This window comes from Gossypium arboreum, chromosome 9 (genome assembly GCF_025698485.1).
Source record: "Gossypium arboreum isolate Shixiya-1 chromosome 9, ASM2569848v2, whole genome shotgun sequence".
In the NCBI taxonomy this organism is placed as follows: domain Eukaryota; kingdom Viridiplantae; phylum Streptophyta; class Magnoliopsida; order Malvales; family Malvaceae; genus Gossypium; species Gossypium arboreum.
In genome coordinates this window covers 64,835,567-64,847,943 of record NC_069078.1, presented here as the reverse complement: position 1 = coordinate 64,847,943, position 12,377 = coordinate 64,835,567, and the positions used below count along the sequence as shown (strand labels likewise).

Genomic DNA, 12,377 nt, shown 5'->3' with positions numbered 1-12,377 from the left:
GCCAATATATATATGTGAATAGTAGTAGTGTCGAAATATACTATACATAATATTCAAAATATATACATGAAATAGTCAAAATATATATATACTACTTATATAGTCAATATATACATGATGTATAAAAAATTTAAATCTTGAAAGATGTATGTACATAGTAACACTAAAATACATGCATAATGCATACCTATATAATATATAATGAATATGTACAAAGTACATTATAAATACTAATAACATAAAGAAAATTATATACATTGATAATACTATATAAATACATGTATATATATTTTAAAATGAATACATAATAACATTAGAATAAAATAATAAGTATAGTAATAACTATAAGGATATATGAAAATAATACTATATATAAAAATGTATACAAAACTATAGAATATATGTATTAATATTAATAATAAATATAGTAGGAATAAAATAAATGTAATAATATACACAATATGGTAATAAAACATGCATATACATATAATAGTATCTAGGAATATATATATATATATATATATATATATATATATATATATATATTGTAGCACCCCAAACCCAAATTTGAAGTTATGGCGGATCCGCATGCCACATCAAAACGTAAAAAAAATTTCCATTCTAAGTCCAGAAAATCGTACTTGATGTTCAAAAGATTAATTCATTAAAGGTTAAAGTGAATGGAAACTGTGCACCAGGTAAGAAACCAGAAAAGAGGTGGTGAGTCCATCGGACTGCTTAAGTACCATGCTCCCTTCGGATCCAATCCTAGACATGCATACCGCCATTGCCACACCTTAACGTCATGGATATTTCTAGGAAACCGATTTGATTAAGTCATTTTAGGAAAAGTGATTAATTTTGGAAAATACTTTCATTACGGAAGCTTTGCTTGTTGTCGTGTTATTTTGAAATCAATTGTTGTTTTTGAAAACGTGCCTAAAGCTATCCAATTTCAACAGCTTAAAATAAGTATTACCTATCTTAGTAATACATATTAAAACCATCAAAAATAATTAAGCGGCCTTATTACATTTAAAAGCCCAAAACTTCAAACGTAAATAAAAGGATGTCCAGTTCACCGAAGAAAATCAAACTTTCGAACGGTGGCCTCTCGAATTCCTCACGACTCCAAGCCCACTATGGTTGGGGATTTCTGCGTGGATGAAAATAAAAAGGGTGAGTTTGGGGAAACTCAGTGTGTAAGGAAAACCCATTCAAAGCCAAAGTCACTCAAGCCTATTGGGCCTAAGCCCATTCAGTAATAGATGGTATTGGGCGAGCCCTTTTCAGATTATAATAAATGTGGCCTTAGCCCTTATTCAGATAATGAGATGACCCATAGGCCCATTTCAAAATACATGCAACATCAATAACATATGCAAGCCCATTTGGGGAGACTACTTAACCCACCAACCACTACACTCCACCCGTACCAGCCATACACTCCATGTGGGAATAGCTCAACCCACCCAAATTAACACTTCACAGCCTTGCAAATTTGCTTTCGCTTATCATAGAATTGAGGCAAAGCCTCCAAGACGTGGACAAGCCACTTTCAGATATTTCCTCCGTCAATATCCCATCCCATGCATCGATAATAACAACATGGCATGCAAGAAATAACAACATCAAACATGCATTTAGGTCAATTTAACCCTAGGGGTATTTCGGTAATTTATCTCTTAGGGGTAAACGTAAATTTTCCACTTTTAAAGGTATTTCAGAATTTATCTATTTTAGGGTTTTCATGCATATTCTTACTTTTCACGTACTAATGTAATCACGCATCGAGGGTTCTTACCGAATTGGGCCCGATTGGCCCATCATTCCAATTTTGGCCCATTAAGCCCAAAAATATCGAGGGCACAGAAATCATGCACTTTGCAGTCCAAACATTGCAGCTTACCAAAAACATTAATTGATTTACCTCACGAGCATTCGTATACTCGAAAATCTACAAAATAGCGGTTTTCGGCATTTCGGCTTTTCGACTTTTGCTGATCTAGACTAAGAAAGAGGGTGTTAGTTACACACCTGTTTGCGACGATATGCTGACGAGATCCACACACGAACCACCTACAATTGGATTACTAACACGTTAATCTAACTATTCAAATACAAACTACGATTAACCCCTTACAATATTCGGCCAACCACACCTACAGATCATAGTAAGCTTATAAGAAATCAATAAGCAACTCATTAACAAATTTTTGTCAATGTTTACCACATAATCATAATTTCACTGCAAACTATCTTCTTGAGCAACAGTTACTAAATTATTTATAACTGGAGCTAAGAAACTCCAAATCAAGTTCCGTTAATTTTTCCTGAAAATAGACTCATATATCTTCTATCCATAAAATTTTCAGAATTTTTGGTTTAGCCAATCAATACCAGATTTTTCTCAAAATTTCCCATGTTTCATTGTTTGACTAATCTAACCACTCTTCATTACGAATCAAATTTATCATTCTACAGAATTCAAAATATGTTCTAGTTTATTCCATTTGAAACTAGACTCATTAAGCTTTAATTACATAATTTATGCAGCTTCTAACTCATCTCCCACAATTTATGGTGATTTTCCAAAGTCACGTTACTGCTGCTGTCCCAAGCAGATTTATTACCAAATCACTCTTTCACACCTAACTTGCATGCTTGTTATTTAAACATGTATATCACCAATCAATCATCACATATCTATGATTTTACTTAAGTATAATCTCTATTTCATCATTTTAAAGCACAACATGATAGCTGATTTTTCCCTTTAACATCTAAGGCACATGCATGTTCATTTGTTTGGCTCAACTTCACCTATCTTCCATTTTTCATCAAAAGAACATGAAACAACAACCATTTCCTTCATTTTAATTCATGACCAAATGCTCACAATACAACCAAAAACCAAAATATGCTTCAAGAGTTAAGATAGAATCAAGAAGAACTCATGAACATCAAGATAGAAGCAAACTACCATGAACTTACCTTCAATTTTCTTCCCCAAGTGACCGAACATTCAAGAGCTTTCTCCTCTCCTTTCTCTTCTCTAACTTTAGGCTATGATGAACAAAGATGGACAAAACTTTGTTCTTTTCACCCCTTTTTCTTTTAATAAAACTTCATATTTCATCCATTTAATTCTTTAATACAAAAGACATGAAATTCTTATCATGAAACATTTACCTAACCCATTATCATGAACCATTTACCTAACCCATTATCATGGAACATTTACCTAACCTATTATCAATTTGTATCAATTTGTACCATAAATTATGGATATCAAGTGCACATTTTGTCTACAACAACATGATGGCTGGCCACTTCATGTAAAATGGGAGGTTTGTCATGCAAAACCTCCTATTTTGCACTCCTATTTATTTGGCCACTTCAATTTAGCCTATAGCATTTTCAAACATTTTCACATAGGTCTTATTTCATAATTTCACTCCCTTTTTCTTATGGAACAAAAATTAACTAAAATTACCGGGTTCTATCTTAGGCTTGGGCCTTCTAGAGGCCCACTAACATAATTAAACCTATGCCAACATTCACAGAATTCCCAAAAATTGAGGCGTTACAACTCTACCCTCCTTAAAGAAATTTCGTCCTCGAAATTTACCTAATCCAAACAGATGAGGGTATTGCTGTTACATCGTCTCTTCTGGCTCCCAAACTTAGAAGTTTCCCTTTCCTTAACTTGTTGAAAACGAGCAACCAAAGACTCATCGTTCAACTGTTTTCCTTAATCGATCCACTCAAAGTTGGCCTCACTTGCAACTCACCAACAAACTTCCATCATCATACTGACTCGCACGAGCAAACATTGCTCTCGGATCGACATCTGACTCTACGACTTAGAGCATCGGCTACCACATTGGCCTTGCTTGGGTGATACTCGATCGAACAGTCATAATCCTTAAGCAACTCAATCCATCTCCTTTGCCTAAGGTTCAGCTCCTTCTGAGTCAATAAATACTTAAGACTCTTATGGTCAGTGTATATAATACATCTTTCTCCGTACAAGTAATGTCTCCAAATCTTAAGTGCAAATATCACTGCTGCCAACTCCAAATCATGAGTCTGATAGTTCCCCTCACGAGGCTTAAGCTATCGTGATGCATATGCAACCACCTTACCCTCTTGCATTAACACGCAGCCCAAAATCATGTGTAATGCGTCCATCAGACACAAGAAAATCCTTCCCAAACTCCGGCTGAATTAACATAAGTGCTTCAGTCAGAACTTTCTTCAACTTCTCAAAAGCTTCCTGCTGTTTCTTAGTCCATACAAACGATACTCCCTTCCTTATGTGTTTTGTTAGAGGTGCTGCCATCACAGAAAAAAAAACCTTCCACAAACCTTCTGTAGTATCCTGCCAGTCCTAGAAAACTCCGTATTTCTGACATTGACTTAGGCGGCTTCCACTTCAAAATCGCTTCAATTTTCTGAGGGTCCACCTTAATCCTCTCAGCAGAGACCACATGTCCTAAAAAGGTTACCTCCCTCAACCAAAATTCACACTTGCTGAACTTCGCAAAGAGTTCCTTCTCCCTTAATACTTACAGCACTATACGGAGATGCTCATCATGTTTCGTTTCAGTTTCAGAATATACCAGGATATCGTCAATAAAGACGACTACGAACTGATCCAAACATGGTTAGAACACACGATTCATCAGATCCATAAATACTACAGGAGCGTTTGTCAGTCCAAATGGCATAACTAGAAACTCGTAATGACCATACCGAGTCCTGAATGCTGTCTTATGGATATCTGCCTTATTGACCCTTAACTGATGATATCCAGATCGAAGGTTGATCTTGGAAAATACAAAAGCTCCTCTAAGTTGGTCAAACAGATCGTCAATCCTTGGCAGTGGATACTTATTCTTAATCGTCAGTTTGTTCAACTACCGATAATCAATGCACATCTGCATCGTACCGTCCTTCTTTTTCATAAATAGCACCGGTGCTCCCCATGGAGACACGCTTGGCCTAATGAAGCCCCTGTCCAACAACTTTTGAATTTGAGTCTTTAATTCCACTAACTCCTTCGATGCCATCCTATACGGTGCGATGGACACGGGCACCATTCCAGGCAACAAATTTTTTCCAAACTCAACTTCTCGGTTCGGAGGCAATCTTGGAAGCTCCTCCGGAAAAATATCTTGGAACTCCTTTACGGTCCTAACCTTATCCACTGTCAGTCCCTCCTCTTCTGACTGACTTACAAATGCCAAATAGGCCTCACAACCTTTTCGAATCCACTTTTTGGCTCTTAAAGCCGACACCACATTGGACAAATAATCCCTTCGCTCACCTATCACTATAACCTCCTCATCCTTTGTGGTCCTTAACATCATTCGTTTAGCAGCACAATCCAGGGTCGTCTTATGCTTAACAAGCCAGTCCATTCCCAAAATGAGATCAAACTCTCCGAACGATAACTCCATCAGATCTCCAGGGAAAATCCTACCTTGAGTTTCTAAGGGTACATCCTTATACAGTTTGTCTACCCTAACTGAGTGACCCAAAGGACTTAGTACAGATACCCCACTTACAATCTCCTCAGAGCAGTCCAAGTTGTCCATAATCCGTTCTGTGGCCTCCAACCAATATTCTGCCACATTCGGGGCTATACTAGACACGCCCCTAAAGATCTCCGCTCCGTTGGCCCGGAGTCGTTCAGAAATCGATCCTCGAATTCCGTTGCCCGAACTTGTCCCGGCAACCCTTTCCAGAACACGAAGCATTACCTGTGACAGGGCATCATCCCCGACACCGCGATCATGAGACTCTACCTCTGTTGTCGGTGGTACCGGTGCATCCACCGCCGGCATATGTCTCGAAGATGAAGATCTCGCTCGAGCACTTCCTCGGCTTCGTCCACGGCCTCTTGTACTCATATCGTATTATCTTGATTGCGAATTTTTATGCATCAATTAATATTCCAGTATTTATTACAGATGTTTTATGAATCGATAAAGAGTTCGAGTTTGTTTTTGCGAATCAAGTCTAGCTACGCTTTGATCTCTTATTAGATTTTCCTATGGTTTCAGTATCATCCTATCTAGAGTATCCTAATAGGGTTTTAGTATAGACAGATAATTCAGGAAAATATTCAGAAAAGTTCAGAGTAATACTTACAGACTTGAGCCGGAGATTCGGAATGCCACATTTTAAAGATCTAAATTTTGAAAATTGAGTTTTTCGTATTCTTTATAAAATTTTCATTTTTGAAAATCTTTGTTTTTGTAAACCCATTACACAGCCGAGTTGTTGCAACCTAGGCTCTGATACCACTAAATGTAACACCCCAAACCCGGCCGAAGCTATGGCTTGATCCGCATGCCACATCAAAACGTAAAAAAATTTCCATTCTAAGTCCAAAAATCGTACTTGATGTTCAAAAGATTAATTCATTAAAGGTTAAAGTGAATGGAAGCAAAGGCACCGGTAGGAAATCGGAAAAGAGGTGGTGAGTCCATCGGATCGCTTAAGTACCAAGCTCCTTTGGATCCAATCCTAGACATGCATACCGCCATTGCCACACCTTAACGTCATGGATATTTCTAGAAACCGATTTGATTAAGTCATTTTAGGAAAAGTGATTAATTTTGGAAAATACTTTCATTATGGAAGCTTTGCTTGTTGTCGTGTTATTTTGAAATCAATTGTTGTTTTTGAAAACGCGCCCTAAAGCTATCCAATTTCAACAGTTAAAATAAGTATTACCTATCTTAGTAATACATATTAAAACCATCAAAAATAATTAAGCGGCCTTATTACATTTAAAAGCCCAAAAAATTCAAACGTAAATAAAAAGATGTCTAGTTCACCAGAAGAAAATCAAACTTTCAGAACGGGTGGCCACTCCGAATTCCCTCACAGCTCCAAGCCCACTATGGTTGGGGATTTCCTGCGTGGATGAAAATAAAAGGGTGAGTTTGGGGAAACTCAGTGTGTAAGGAAAACCCATTCAAAGCCCAAGTCAGCTCAAGCCTATTGGGCCTAAGCCCATTCAGGTAACAGTGGTATTGGGCCAGAGCCCTTTTCAGATTACAATAAACTGGGCCTTAACCCTTATTCAGATAACAAGATGGACCATAGGCCCATTTCAAAATACATGCAACATCAATAACATATGCAAGCCCATTTGGGAGACTACTCAACCCACCAACCACTACACTCTACCCGTACCAGCCATACACTCCATGTGGGAATAGCTCAACCCACCCAAATTTAACACTCCACAGCTTGCAACCTTGTCGCTCAGCTTATCAAAGAAATTGAGGCAAAGCCTCCAAGACGTGGACAAGCCACTTTCAGATTTCCTCCGTCAATATCCCAGTCCATGCATCGATAATAACAACATGGCATGCAATAAATAACAACAAATCAAACATGCATTTAGGTCAATTTAACCCTAGGGGTATTTCGGTAATTTATCTCTTAGGGGTAAAACTGTAAATTTTTCACTTTTAAAGGTATTTCAGTAATTTATCTATTTTAGGGTTTTTCATGCATATTCTTACTTTTCACGTACTAACAGAATCACATACCGAGGGTTCTTACCGAATTGGGCCCGTTGGCCCATCATTCCAATTTTGGCCCATTAAGCCCAAAAATATCGAGGGCACAGAAATCATGCAATTTGTAGTCCAAACATTGCAGCTTACTAAAAACATTAATAGATTTACCTCACGAGCATTCGCACACTCGAAAATCTACAAAATACCAGTTTTCGGCATTTGGGCTTTTCGACTTTTGCCGATCTAGACTAAGAAAGAGGGTGTTAGTTACACACCTGTTTGCGACGATATGCTGACGAGATCCACACACGAACCGCCTACAATTGGATTACTAACACGTTAATCTAACTATTCAAATACAAACTACGTATTAACCCCTTACAATATTCAGCCAACCACACCTATAGATCATAGTAAGCTTATAAGAAATCAATAAGCAACTCAATGTTTACCACATAATCATAATTTCACTGCAAGCTGTCTTCCTGAGCAACAGTCACTAAATTATTTATAACTGGAGCTACGAAACTCCAAATCAAGTTCCGTTAATTTTCCCTAAAAATAGACTCATATATCTTCTATCCATAAAATTTTCAGAATTTTTGGTTTAGCAAATCAATACCAGATTTTTCTCAAAGTTTCCCATGTTTCACTGTTTGACTAATCTGACCACTCTTCATTACGAATCAAATTTATCATTCTACAGAATTCAAAATATGTTCTAGTTTATTCCATTTGAAACTAGACTCATTAAGCTTTAATTACATAATTTATGCAGCTTCTAACTCATCTCCCACAATTTATGGTGATTTTCCAAAGTCACGTTACTGCTGCTGTCCCAAGCAGATTTATTACCAAATCACTCTTTCACACCCAACTTGCATGCTTGTTATTTAAACATGTATATCACCAATCAATCATCACATATCTATGATTTTACTTAAGTATAATCTCCATTTCATCATTTTAAAGCACAACATGGTAGCTGATTTTTCCCTTTAACATCTAAGGCACATGCATGTCCATTTGTTTGGCTCAACTTCACCTATCTTCCATTTTTCATCAAAATAACATGAAACAACAACCATTTCCTTCATTTTAATTCATGACCAAATGCTCACAACACAACCAAAAACTAAAATATGCTTCAAGAGTTAAGATAGAATCAAGAAGAACTCATGAACATCAAGATAGAAGCAAACTACCATGAACTTACCTTCAATTTTCTTCCCCAAGTGACCGAACATTCAAGAGCTTTCTCCTCTCCTTTCTCTTCTCTAACTTTAGGCTATGATGAACAAAGATGGACAAAACTTTATTCTTTTCACCCCTTTTTCTTTTAATAAAACTTCATATTTCATCCATTTAATTCTTTAATACAAAAGACATGAAATTCTTATCATGAAACATTTACCTAACCCATCATCATGAACCATTTACCTAACCCATTATCATGGAACATTTACCTAACCTATTATCAATTTGTATCAATTTGTACCATAAATTATGGATATCAAGTGCACATTTTGTCTACAACAACATGATGGCTGGCCACTTCATGTAAAATGGGAGGTTTGTCATGCAAAACCTCCTATTTTGCACTCCTATTTATTTGGCCACTTCAATTTAGCCTATAGCATTTTCAAACATTTTCACATAGGTCTTATTTCATAATTTCACTCCCTTTTCTTATGGAACAAAATTAACTAAAATTACCGGGTTCTATCTTAGGCTTGGGCCTTCTAGAGGCCCACTAACATAATTAAACCTATGCCAACATTCACAAATTCCGAAATTTGTATGCTATATATATATATATATATATATAAGGTGATATGGAAATATGTACATAGAATAGTATATATAAAAAACTAATAATATTGAAAAAATATATATATACATACATAATATATAAAAAATGCATATATAATATAACATCAAAATATTTACATAATATATACATATTGGAAATAATAAAAAACCTATTGCAATACTACATGGATATATACCTATATATATATACTAGAGATATATACATACATATGTAAAACATAGACTAAGATTAACAACAATAGTAATAAAGATAAAAAATATATATACATAAAATAGTAATAATATATATATAACTAATAAAATAAAAATAAAGAAACATGTATGATATGTATATAAACCTATATGATATATATATATATATTTATATTAGAAATGATAATAAAAAAAACTATTCAATGACGCTATATAGATACGTATATATATATATATATATAAATAATAATGATGTTATAATATATGATGGTATTAGAAATGTACATAAAATAGTATGAAAGATAGATAGCTAATAATATTAAAACATATACATAATAATATAATATTAAAACATATATATATATTAATATGAAAATGCATGTGTATATATGATATAGTATTAGAACACTTATATAATATACAAATATAAATACTTTTAATGTTTAAAAAACTTAGTAATTATATTACATAGATACATTATAAATAATATATACGTAATATATATATAGTAGTAACTATAATAAATATATATTAGTAATAAATATAAAAATAACAATAATAATATATAAAAAGAAAATAAAGACAATACGAAAATAAATTCAAATCAAGAAAGTACTAAATTTAAAACAAAAACAAAGTTTTGGGGTAATTTTAAAAATAAAAACAAAGCTTTGGGGTAATTTTAAAAATAAAAACAAAGAGAGGGACTTATTTGAACACGGGCAACACTAAGGGGGCCTAAAAATGCAATTTTTTGAACTATTTTAAAACGCACAACAGTAAAGGGACTAAATCGAATCACGCAACAACTTTCAGGTCTAAGTTAAAGTAAATTAAAACTTGATTGTAAATTAAAAGAGGCGGAAGGGCTAAATGCGCAATTAGCCCTTCTGTTAAAAAACACACGGAACCTAGGCCGGACGGGTCGAGTTGGATCGGGTAAGGCCAAAACGACGTCGTTTTGGGGCTTAAGTATATCCCCCAAAACGACGCCGTTTTGGAGGGCTATAAATAAGCCTAATTTCAGAAAAAAAAAATCATTTGAGGGGAAAGGAAAAAAAAAAGAAAGAGAAAAAGAGAGAGGAGGGAGAGGGGAGGGATTCCGGCGGGGTGCCGGTCACCGGTCCGTATATATATGCTTGAATGAAAAATACTCGTAGAAAGGAGTCACATTTTGCCTCTGATCTGATTTGATTCCCGGATCCCTTTTGTTTGTTTGAAATACGACCTATGTATGTTTATTGAAATCTTAAACTCTCTTTTTAGTTGATGTTTACAAAGAAAAAAGAAAGGGAAAAAGAACCCTATTTTCAGTTTTCTATTCGGCTTTTATAGCCTGTTTTGTTACATTGTCTTACTACTGTTGCGTGTTTGATGTGCAGGTGGTGGTTGGCGAAGGTGGAGCAGGTGGTGGCAGAAGCATGGGCGATGGGACATTGCGGCGATGGGACATTGCGGCGCTGGGGTGCTCAGGGGTTGTTGGGGGCAGAAACAAGTGGGAGCTGATTAGGGTTAGGTTTAGTGGGCCATTTTGGTTTGGGCTAGTGTTTTATGGGTTTGGGTTTAATTGTAATTGAGTTGTTTTGTATTGGGCTGTATGGGTAGTTAGATGGTTTAGGCTTTAGTTGGGCTAAGTTGTATTGGGTCTGGTAATTTTTTGGTTTAAATTGTAAATGGGTTTAGGGGTATTTGGGTTAAAAATTGGCTTGTAACAGCTGCACCTCTTTGCTCATTGTCGTGTAACGAGAATAGAGCAAAGGCATAGAGAAAAGCCAATTTTGCCTGGTTTTGCCGAGTCTTGACTTCTTTGGTGCCCTTCTTTTCTCCAGGTAACCTCATTTTAGTCCATCGCATCTTGTAGCTTTGTATTCAATCCACTGCATCTTCTGATATATGCCTTATAGCTTCGATCTTTTCCAATGTAGCTTCAAGGATATGAGATTTGTGGTTTCGATCTGCTTCACTTGTAATTTTAGAAAGATAAGATCTACGGCTTCAATCTGCTCTTCTATCGTTTCAGTGAGATAGGGTTTGTGGTCTTTTCTTCTGTAACTTTAGAAATGCAACATTTGATATCCTCGATCAGCTCCACTGCAACTTCAGGGAGACAAGACTTGCAACTTTGACCTGCTTTACTGCCACTTCAGGGAGGCTAAATCTTGTGTCTTCCGTCAGCTCCAATCTTTATTCTTTACTCGGCATGTGATCTTGAGCTCAACTCATTTCTCGCAATATGAATTGATTCTTATTAAAACAGAACTTGAAAATAGCTCAGCACGTGAGCCAAGGCTCAACTCACCTCTCGCAATATGAGTTGGTCTTTTTTGAAACTTAATTTGAAAAGTAGATTTTGAAAAAACAGAAATTAAAAGACTCAACTCACCTCTCGCAATATGAGCTGTTTTTTGAAAAAAAAAATTAAAAACAGAAATTGGAAATACCTCAGCGTCCTGAGGCTTAACTCACTTCTCGCAATATGAGTTGATTTTTGAAAAGTAGAAATTAAAAACAGAATTTGAAGGACAGAATTTGAAAATACCTCGGCATGTGGCCCAAGGCTCAACTCACTTCTTGCAATATGAGTTGATTTGGAAAACTAGAAATTAAAGACAAAAATTGAAATTACCTCAGCGTGTGAACTGAGGCTCAACTCATCTCTCGCAATATGAGTTTATTTGGAAAAGTAGAAATTAAAGACAGAAATTGAAATTACCTAAGCGTGTGAACCGAGGCTCAATTCACCTCTCGCAATATGAGTTGATTTGGAAAAGTAGAAATTAAAGACAGAAATTGAAATTACCTCAGCGT

The 12,377-nt window shown here is 35.6% G+C and overlaps 1 long non-coding RNA gene across 1 annotated transcript in view; it reads right to left on the bottom strand.

The window, feature by feature from the left end:
* Positions 1 to 6,686: 6,686 nt before the first annotated feature.
* Positions 6,687 to 12,377, bottom strand: part of LOC128280386 (uncharacterized) — a 32,289-nt gene continuing 26,598 nt past the window's right edge. Inside the window, exons 2-3 of the long non-coding RNA XR_008270557.1 lie at positions 7,820 to 7,861; positions 6,687 to 6,931 (exon numbers count right to left, since the gene is read on the bottom strand). This is a non-coding gene — a long non-coding RNA (uncharacterized LOC128280386). The remainder of the gene's footprint in view (positions 6,932 to 7,819; positions 7,862 to 12,377) is intronic.